General features: G+C 33.7%; 1 pseudogene; it reads right to left on the bottom strand.

Annotated features, from left to right (window-relative positions):
* Positions 1 to 7,181: 7,181 nt before the first annotated feature.
* Positions 7,182 to 8,784, bottom strand: LOC149229193 (xanthotoxin 5-hydroxylase CYP82C2-like; annotated as a pseudogene).
* Positions 8,785 to 11,772: the final 2,988 nt, after the last annotated feature.

Here is an 11,772-nt window from a genome sequence, read left to right as displayed (position 1 = left end):
TAGTTCCTTTATCAATTGCATATTTACCTGATGATTCCACTTCTCTTTTAGCCTCTGCCACTTCAGCTTCTTTCACGGCTTCAATATACCTCTGTTCAATACTGCAGATATTCATATATATATATAATCTGCCAATGTGCTGTACAAACAGTGAAATCGACCTTTCCAAACTAGCATTAAAATCTTAACCTACACCGAACTTCGGTTTCATTCTAATCACTGAAAATAAATACAATTCCGCCAATAAAGTTATAAACACATTTATCATAAAAAAATACTTACAATTCTTGTTCTTCCTCGCGAGATATGCAAATCGATGGCCCTTTTTACATAATCCCTAAGGCTTCCAAGTAGAAAACCTTACACTGTACTCACAATCTCAATGTATTTTTCTCTCAAAACCCCTTCCTATTTATACAATTTTGAAAATGATCTAATTTAATGCTCAATCCCCTTAATATCTCAATATCACTAAAATATCTCAACAAATCCTGATATCTAGAATCTTATCCCTTTATATCATTAACTACCCAAATTCTCTCATATCCTTTTATTAATTAAAAAGATATTTACAAAAATCCTCACTTACTACTATTTTATTTAAAATAACAAATTAATTTATTAAAATATTAAAATTTGTCACACCCCCATTTAACATATTTACAAAATAAAAAAACGCCCTTGATGCTCCTGCATCAATCATCATTGTCTCTCTTAGGGTCATACCCACCGGGGTGTTCTCTGAGTATTCCCTACTAGGAATATTCTCATCTTGGGTTCCGAGCCCTCAAGAATATCGACCCTCTTGGCCACTCTTGTCTTGGATACCCTAGCACATCCTCAAGGAAGTGTCAAATGCTAGATGATTACACAATCCTCCATTCTTTCTTCCAAACTAAAGACAAGAATGTTGTGTCTAACTCTCCCTCTTAACGAGGGATGAGTTCCAAGTTTTTTTTTACTTAGAAACTTACTCAAGTTCCTTTACTCATAGGAACCTCCGAGAGCTCCCTGTTACCAAGGGACTCTATCATCAGTACTTTATAGGGTCTCCTAGTTGATTGATGATCCAAGAACTCGATGTCATCAATTTCTTCATATGTAGGGTTCATCCATCCATCACTTTCCTCCATGTCATTCCTTCTTTCCCGGAAAGTATCCTCCTTTACATCTAGGGCTTCCTTCATAGGGAGAGCCTTTTTCCTTTTGATCATGCCTAATCCATGTTATGTGAAACCATATGTCATGACATCACAATATTAAATACAAGTACAAGCATACATACCTCATTCTTCCTTTAGCTTTCTTGATCGAAAATTAGAATATGGATTTCATGGTCTTAGAAATTTTAAGTGGAACACACCCACACGCACACACATATATATATAGTAGACATTGGGCTATTAATTTCATGGTAATGTACAATGAGGCTTCTCCAATTTATGCCTTACGGCGTTTCCTTTGCAACTTTTGGTGCAATTGCTAGTTATATAAAATAGAAATTAAGTAATAATTCTTTTAATTTATTTGGAGTATTAATTTGGGATTTATTAATAAATAAGATACTTTTTACATTGAATGATTATTAATTATTTATTTTATAGATTTACTCGTTAAACATAATCTAATTTATAATGTTATATCTATCATATTATTTATTTTTTTAGTGTATGGAATTTTATATATTGTAATAAAGATTATTGGCTTAGCATTAACCAATACAAGTTATAATGTTTAACATTGAAAAACAAATATTTTGTTTTCAATATTATAAAAAAATAATATTTAAATATAAACAAATTGTAAATAAATATAATTTTAGAAGTTATTACTTACCATTATTTATATTTTCTTAAACACTATAATAAAAATAAATAAATAAAATACAAATTTATTAATAATTACTATCCACCAAAAATTTATACAAATCCTTGCTACTTAATGGAAAACTAATTTTATTAATTTTTATATCAATTTACAAATTTTATAAAAACTTAATTTCCAGAAAAGAGTTGTTTTTATTATAATATTAAAAACTATATAATAATAACAAAAATATTTTAATCTAATAAGAAATAAATGAGTTTTTCACTTTTTAAAGGTGCATTCGCTGAGACAAAAACATCGCCACTATTTTAATGCAATAAAAAACAAAAGAGAGTACTCCACGCTTTTTAATTTTTTAACAAAGGTATAATTTTTTCATTCTTTAACATGGCATTAGAGTCGAGCCTGCATAAGTCTCCTTGAGAGCAGCATAGAGAAGAGGTGAGGTTGCTTAACACCGAAAGGAGAACATAATTTGATTTTTTTTTGTGCTCACATAGAAATAGCAGAAGACGAGGTAGTTCATGGTCACACAGCACGATGTTTGCAAGTTAATTTGTTTGTTAAGTCATACTCACTAGGTGTTCAACAAATGGGAAAAGTCAAGAGGCTCAAAATCTATATTGTCTAAATATTTGGAAACCATAAGACAAAATAGCGCATTGACATTGAAATGCATAAAATAATGTGTAGATTCCAACGTTCATCCTCTCATTGTAGATGCAGAAACAACCAAGATGGCCTTGGGCACCCAACCAAGATGGCCTTGGACACCTTTGAGAATAATTTTAGTGTAAGGGAAAGGTTGAGCTGAAAATGAAGAGTTAGGTGAATCCCACTCTCTTGAGCCACAAGTGGATGATGACTAAGAACAATTTGCGAAAGAAGTTGAGAAGGAACAAATAGATGCTCTTGAATCCCACTATGCACACTTGGAAGTGGATCAAGATTTGGTGAATTGAGCAACAATGTTTGTTGATGACAATGAAGCTCTCATTGTAACACTACCTGTTATGTTGAACCCACCAATTCAATTTTTTGGCACTAGCTTTGAAGAAGACTTCTTCGCTAAAGATGAATGGTTGTAGATGATGCAACAAAAACACGATATAGACATGATGCTGTTCTGTGAGAGAATCCCACTTGAGTCTAGAAACCAAGTGGAAGATAACCTTTTTTGCAGCGACTCAAATTAGTAAAGAAGTGGAAAAGACATAAACAGGGAGAGAAGGAAGTTCATGAAAAGAAAAATCTCATTGCAGAGTAGAAAGAATATGATCGTGCAAATGTTTTTAATCTTAATTTTGATTTTGATTGTGCAAATGTAAGCAAGAGGAGGAAGAAATAAATTTTTGAGAACAATTGATGTTCCTTGAAGCATCACTTGCAATATAATGTCTTGATGAAGTATGAGTAGAGGTTGTAGCAATGAACCTTGAAGACAACTTGGACCTTGAAAACATTAATGAAATTTTTAGGTATTGGAGTTCTCAAGACATAAATTTTTACTATAGACTTATGTTGCAGCAAAACATTGATGATGAGAAGTACATAACAAGATGACATGGCTGATAAGTCCACATAGAACACTATATTTGATGAAGAAGCCTAGTAGATTCTTAGGCAACTTGGAAAGATGTAAGAGCTACACGAGCAAATCAAGAATTTGAAATGTTAGAATAATGTAGAAATGGAAGATTCTAGTAATGTGATAGGTTTGTTGAGTTGTCTTATTAGATGTATGTGAGTCACAAGATGTTCTAGAAGTCATTGATTTCCAGTGTAAGTGAGTTGTATCGCCATAGACTATACCTTCCATGTTGTTATGTTGATTGAGTCTAGTGATCCCATCATTATATAATATGGTATATAGCTACAAGAGATGTATTCACAATTAAATTTGATGAGGGATATTTGTTTTATGAAAATGAATTGCAAGTTATATTTGAAATTGATAAACTGTTGTTTGTTTTTGATAATCAAGTGGAAGAATAAGAAGAGGAAATTGTAGCAACCATTAAAGGGAAAAAAAAGTATGAAAATGTCAAACTTGATTATGATGCAGAGATAAATCTTATTGAAGAATGGTTTGAGAAACCTTTTGAACAATTTGATGTAGGTCTCAAAGTAGCAACCAAAAGAATGAAGGCTCTTGAAAATGAGCACAATGGTAAATCAATGAATGATTCATATGTTATGGAACTTGAACGAGTGGTGGACACATTTGAAGAAGTTGGTGCTATTTAATATATTGGAGCCCTCACGAAATAAAACATATTATGGATTGATGAGGCAACGACCAAGTAAAACAAGAAACTATTGATGATGAAAATGAACTTATTGAGAAAGGCGTTAAGATGGTTTGGTTTCATCGTGCTTGGAATAAGAAGCAATATCCATACTTCATGATATGGAGTAAGCAGAAGACTAAATAGGTTGAAAGTGTGAGAGTTTGTAGCATCAAGTCGAAGAAGAAATTTCATCAATATGTTGATGCAGAGAAAGTTAAAATGAAGTCATATTTGTAATCCTAGCTCCATTTCTCGATTAAGGAGGGATGTTAGAATAGTGCAGAAATGGAAGTGTCTAGTAATGTGATAGGTTTGTTAAGATGTCTTATTAGATATATGTGAGTCACTAGATGTTTTAGAAGTCATTTATTTCGAGTGTAAGTGAGTTGTATAAGTCATAGAATCTACCTTCCATGTCATTATGTTGATTGAGTCTAGTGATCCCATCATTATATAATGGGACACATTATGATGTATTGGAAAGGAGGGAGTGTGAGCAGGCTTAGGGCTGAATTAATAAAGTGTTCCATTGGATTAACTCTCTAATCTTTTAATATGAAATTTAAAACATACAAAAAAAAAATGTTAAAGCAATTTAGATGATACATGATATGGAAGAAAAGAAAAAGAAAAAGGTAACACTTAGTGAGACTTACACCATACATTTTATTTTAAATATTTGTAGTTGCCATTACCCTAGAGTGTTAAGAGAATCTAATTCCCCACTTATAACCATCGATCCAAATGTAATAACTAGTTTTAAATCAGTATAATTAGATTAAATTCCAATTTAGTCTCGCTACCATTATTTATGGTTGATTTCCCCTATATAATTTATATAACCGAAGAGCATCCGTCCTCCAAATTTTTTCATTTTTTTAACGGGGTATAAGTTTTTCATTCTTTAACAAAGGCATCCTTCAATGGAAACTCCAATTTAGTCTCGCTACCATTATTTATCGTTGATTTCCCCTATATAATTTATATAACTGAAGAGCATCTGTCCTACAAATTTTTTCATTTTTTTAATGGGGTATAAGTTTTTCATTCTTTAACAAAGGCATCCTTCAATGGATCCTTGCCACGTCCTTCACTCATGAGCATGGTCATAAACACCATAGAAAATTTTAGGGGCGAATGTTCACCCTCTGGCGAAATTAAGGTGTTTTAAATTTTTAGTGGGCGAATATTTTGTATCATAGTACATTTTTACAAATCACCTCAAATAGCCCACCTTATTTTGAGGGAGAGGGTAAAAAAGGTAAATTTAGCCCTTGAAATTAGGAGTTACAATGTTCCATTTGCCCATTTTCAAGAATAGGTTTTATTTAAGTGAATCCTATGGGCCAAAGGCTCAAATACCATATTTATAAAAGAGGTATGGTAACTTAATAAAAATATAAATAAATTAGAGGTATGGTAAATAAATAAAACATTTTTTATATTTACTTCATAAGTCACCTTATATACATGCAAGGGTGTAAACAAATAAAAATATAAGTAAAGTGGAGGTATGGTAAATAAATAAAACATCTTTTTATACTTACTCAAAAGGTATGGTAAATAAATAAAAATATAAATAAACTAGACGCATGGTAAATAAATAAAACCTCTTTTTATATTTAGTCCATAACCCTCGTTCTATTTATGAAGGCTCAAGAAAGAGGTTTTATTTAAGTGAATCCTATGGGCCAAATACCATATTTGTAAAAGAGGTATGGTAAATTAATAAAAATATAAATAAATGAGAGGTATGGTAAACAAATAAAACATTTTTTTATATTTACTCCATAAGTCACCTTATATTTAAGAACACTAAAAAAATGTGTTATATTTAGGTGAAACCTATGGGAAAAATACTATGGAACAAATACCATGGACTAGATTGTTATTAATACCATGCAAAAAAACATTATTAACCCTAATATTAGTATTAATAAAAATAAAAATGGCACATGGTGTTGACCCATGGTATTCACCAAAATGGCACATGGTATTGACCCATGGTATTCACCTCCAATGTACCCTATTAAATGGGGCAATTAAACCATCATAGATCGATCTTTACTCTCGATCTACTAACCCCCGAGAGGTATCAAATATCGCGATATGCAAACTCGCATAGAGTGAAAAATTATTTGATCAGATGAAGAGTAAAAATGAATGTTGTAATTTAATGTATGTTAAACATTTTAGCTTGGTTGAAATAAAAAATAAAATAAAAATCAACTATTAATTTTATTAATTTTTATAAATTACTAATAGTAATTTTTAAGCTCGTTTATGATAACCCATGGTAATATCATGGTATTCATGTGAGCATAGACTATTTAAAGGGGAAATTCTATAATCTTAAAGCCATCTTAATTCTGGGTCTACCAAGTGCTCATAGGAATAAATAGATTTCATCCCCTAAGAGTGGTAGATGTGGAGTTAAGATGGATATAGGTTGGTTTTTATGATAATGAAGATACTAAATAGACTTAGGAAATTATATTGTAAAAACATCTTAAGGTGAATGGTTAAAGCATAGACATTGGAAAAGTATATTTGTATACCTCTTTTTTAAACTGAAACAAATCTAGGGCTAAAAGGAATGGATTGATTATAGTAGCCATCCTTCTATAACTTTCCAACATATGCTGGAGTAAACAGATTGTAATTTGGGTAATTTTTCTAATTGCAAATAGGAACATACTTGTGTATTGGTAGGGTGGTTATGAGGTCCCTAGAAGTGATGAATTTGAATTTTTCTTGGTTCTATATATAGTATTAGGTTTTTTCTCATGCTTTCTGTGAATGGCATTAGTGAATTTTATCCTACACCCGCTAGGTTTAATTTCCGTAATTTTGATTTCAAAAGATATTTTAAAGAAATGCAATGATTTTATTTGTGTATTCAATAAACACAAGATTTTATAATTGACTAAAATATTCATGGCTGGTGAAAGATTCGCCAAAAATTTATATATACATATCATATTATTGATAAAATAGCCTTCCATTTTTCCTAGATATCATGGAGATTTGCCAATTTATTATATATGTAAATTTAAGGGCATCTTAAAATTTTCCGTGTAAGGCTCTCCTCCCATACTCAAATGGCATATATTTGAAATCATGCCGAGTCACGTCTGGGCCATAAGAATTCAAACCTTTCTGTTTCGAATTTTAGGGGGTGTTCCCACTTAGCGAGGTGTATGTGAATACCCTACACATTTACCAAAAGCTTAGTGTTTGCCTGTACATGATACCTCCCATTTCTGTCAATACCCCACCTCTTTACCAATGATACCCTCCCACTTCTGTCAATACCCCACAAGTTTACCAAAAGTTTAGTGTTCGTCAGTACATGATACCCTCCAACTCTACAAGACAATCTGCCCTCGGGATAAAGTCGAAGAGTCTCTAATAATGGCCTCCAAATATTTCAACTCGGGGAGATCTGACTAACACTCGCTCTCTATCAACTACGATATCCAGCTCTTCCTGTGCCCTCTTCAACACCTCTAGGCATTGCACCAGCGATGAAATTTCCCATTCCGTTGGGTTGGATATCGTATCGATTGATCTCAGTAGCATGCTCTGCAAAATAAGAGACAAGTCATTTATATTCTTTCAACAACATTCCCAATTTGAAAGAAGGAAAACTTTCATGAGCGGAGTAGCTAAAATTGCCTTGAAGATCGAAAGGAAGGAGGCACATACAATCATGGTGCTCTTGACGGTGGTATCGTCGCGACAAAAATCTTGGGCTTTAACCACTAAGCGTAGAAGCACATCTATCAAACTCTCATTAGTTTCCTTCACATAAAGACGTTACTTATCTACCACTGTTTGGAGAATCGCATCCCTCAGCCTGCTATACTTCTTCATTGTCCTCTGGTAGCCCTAGAGATCCTTCCATCTGACGAAGGGAATATAATCTCCCACATTAAATCCTTGCAATAGCAGGAAATATGTGTGGATCATCTCCTTCAACTCTTTCACGTCTTCTACCCTGCCCATATAGCTCTTGTCATGTACCATTGATCGCACAATAATATCAAATAAAAGATCAAACATCATCAATCAACCACAATAGCCTCTTTAATTCCCATCTGGAACCGAACAGGGCAGGCGCCAACTTTGACACCTCCTCCCTTTGAATGTTTTGAGATTATTCTACCCTGGAAGTGGATAAAAGGTACGATTTACAGATCCTACGAATGTTTCTATAACGGAGGTTATATGAATTGATACCCAGCAATGTACAATCGTAGCCCAAATACTTAATTCCCGAGATACGTGACCTGGAGCTGAAGTTCATGTTGTGGGTTGTGAGACATTCCCTGGCTAATTCCAAGGAGGTCACAACTAGCACCTTGCAAGAGCTGAGTTGGAGGAGAATTTTGTGGCCGTGGCGCCGAGCGAGATCGTAAAGCGTTTAATGAAGAGGTCGATTCCCCTCCAGCATATCGATGTGCCCAATTCTTGGCCAGGCCATAGGCCCTGGAAGCGTGCACACACACTTCTGGAATAATAACCATTTATCATAGTGAATTATTAGGAGCAGAATGATACATGTAAAGGAAAAATTGACAATGGCCTCCAATGGACCTCCTTTAATTAACATGGGTATTTTTCGCATTCTACCTCCTTCAATTAAGCTGGCTATTCCGCCCATTCTAACGACAGACTAACAATATGAGGAACAGAATATCTTTGGGTGATTGAAATCTCGGAGTTACATATATCAAATGGAATACATAAAGGAAAGGCAAGATACAAGAAGCCCGCTAATACCCACAGTTTGATTTAAAAATCAACGCTGAAAGTCTCTTGTACTCTTTGGAAGATAAAATGGGAATTTGGCCGTCACCATTACCAGCTTATCTCTACCTCGGTCATCCAATTTGGATATGATATTGAATGGATAAAGATCAATAGGACGAGCTTACACTAAAGTGAATTTGTATGATGTATCGAATCTGCAGTAGAGATAAAAATGTTATATTTAGGCCGATAGGCCTTCCTATGCATCAACAATTGTCAACACTTTTAACCTGAACCGTTTGATCAAGTTTGACAGTTTGAACCGTTGATTCGAAGTTGATTGCTTTTTCCAAATATTTGAGTTGCCTTCTTTTCACCTCCAGTTCTGTTGTGCATTGAACCTGGCCCTTTGAGTTGCATTACTATTTTTTCCAATTCTTTTGTCACTCTCGAAGATATGCATTACTGCTTTTTCCAATTCTTTTGTCACTCTCGAAGATATTTTCACTGCTTCTTCCTTGACAGTCGTTGTTTATGTTCTTCTTCCCTGGCTTTTGGCAGCTTTTTCGCAAGCACTAAGCTTCATCTACCAAGCTTCATCTACCATCAACTTTGATGGGAAACTTATAACATTGACCTCAGCAGTGGATCTAGATACTCTGTCTCCTGCAATCCTCGGCGGATACCTTTCTTTATCAATCGAAACAAATAGGTCACTATCAGGGTGTTTTTATATTTTCCCATTTTCTTTCTATTGTTTCGTATGTGTGGTATGTACACATATATATCTCCCACGCATGGGCTGGATGCAACGAGTGTTTAGATTAGAATCACAAAAGTGAGTGATGATCTTTGGTTCGTTTGAAATTTTGTAGCATAATATATATAATAAATGTGGAATGGTGATTTGTATAAAGTCACTGTTCAGATTCGAAATACAAAAAGTAAGGTTACAGATGGTTGCTACAGGCCATCATTTAATAGATTTGAGTATTGTTGTTGAAGAGTGTTTGTTTCTTTTGTCTTGACCCATATGAATAGAAAACATGTCTTCAGAATCAAGGGAACATGTCTACTGATGGTTGCTACAGGACATCATCTAATAGATTTGAGTATTGTTGTTGAAGAGTGTTTGTTTCTTTTGTCTTGCCCCATATGAACAGAAAACATGTCTTCAGAAAGTTTTGAACCCAGGTCTGAGCATTGCTATTGTTTTGATCTAACCAGCTGACCACAACCTGCTTGACATATATGAACAGAAAACATGTCTTCAGAAAGTTTTGAACCGAGGTCTGAGCATTGCTATTGTTTTGATCTAACCAGCTGACCACAACCTGCTTGACATAGTGTATTTTATATTTAGTGATAAATTCCTTGATTTAATCTTTCTTCAAGATATTTATCACTGGAAACAAATAGGTCACTATCAGGGTATTTTTATATTTTCCCATTTTCTTTCTATTGTTTCGTATGTGTTATATGTACACATATATATCTCCCACGCATGGGCTGGATGCAACGAGTGTTTAGATTAGAAGCACAAAAGTGAGTGATGGTCTTTGGTTCGTTTGAAGTTTTGTAGCAGAATATATATAATAAATGTGGACTAGTGATTTGTATAAAGTCACTGTTCAGATACGAAATACAAAAGTAAGGTTATATGGTCTCTGTATATTGTGGGTGAGAGACAGAAATAGTGATTTGTATAAATTTGTTTCCATGGCCATAGGTTTGCACTATTCAAGGTAATTTTGAATGGTATTAGCATTTTTGGTGTCATCCAGCATTTAGATAAAAATATTAGTCAGTATATTTCATATAGCAGTTAACTGGGAGTGCTCCACCGATTGTCATGAAGAGAGTCATAAGATACACCAATATTATATCACCCAATGTTAAGGGTAAATTATGTCTCCTTGTACGAGTTTAATTAGGTGAGTTTTAGGGATCTGGTTTTGTGACTGTAGGGGCGAATGAATCAACAAAGTAGTTTGTCTTTGTAGTTTAAGACAAACTGACTATTTATTGTTTTTTATTTTGCCAGACATTTCACTGTAGGCATGGGAAGGCATATCTGTTTAATACTATGCTGCTGAATCACACAATTGTGATTAATAAAGGTTGATGATCAAAATGTGTATCGCGTTTGAACTTGACATTTTTATAAACTTAAATTATGTCCCCATCAATATGATAGTACGTGTCATTCTTGATCAACGACATCTATTTCTTATGCCTACTATTCCCTCCGAAAGCTGCCATAGAAAGTCCTAATGTTCAAGTTGATAGATTGATTTTAACATTTTCGATGTCTTTCGTGCTTTTCTAGGCAAGGACAGAACGAACCTTAGCAACTGATCTGGCATTTTGTGAAGAAATAATTGTAATTACCATCAACATATTGCTAAATCAACCTCAGATGCAGCGTTGCATATGCATTAGGATTTCATCTAATACACATTGTTGTTTTATGTGGGTGTGATAATAAACATTTCAAGCTTGCAGATTGCAATTTTGCCATACGTGTATTTTTTTTCCTGTTTTTGTCTGTAGTTTAAGACAAACTGACTATTTATTGTTTTTTTATTTTGCCAGACATTTCACTGTAGGCATGGGAAGGCATATCTCTTTAATATTATGCTGCTGAATCACACAATTGTGATTAATGAAGGTTGATGATCGAAATGTGTATCACGTTTGAACTTGACATTTTTATAAACTTAAATTATGTCCCCATCAATATGATAGTACATGTCATTCTTGATCAACGACATCTATTTTTTATGCCTACTATTCCCTCCAAAAGCTGCCATAGAAAGTCCTAATGTTCAAGTTGATAGATTGATTTTAACATTTTCGATGTCTTCCGTGCTTTTCTAGGCAAGGATGGAATGAGCCT

Source organism: Pinus tabuliformis, chromosome J, assembly GCF_031772625.1.
Source record: "Pinus tabuliformis cultivar Carrire ecotype Pingquan chromosome J, CPIR1, whole genome shotgun sequence".
Taxonomy (NCBI): Eukaryota; Viridiplantae; Streptophyta; class Pinopsida; order Pinales; family Pinaceae; genus Pinus; species Pinus tabuliformis.
Note: the sequence above shows the minus strand (reverse complement) of the source record. Positions and strands in the feature narration are given on the sequence as shown.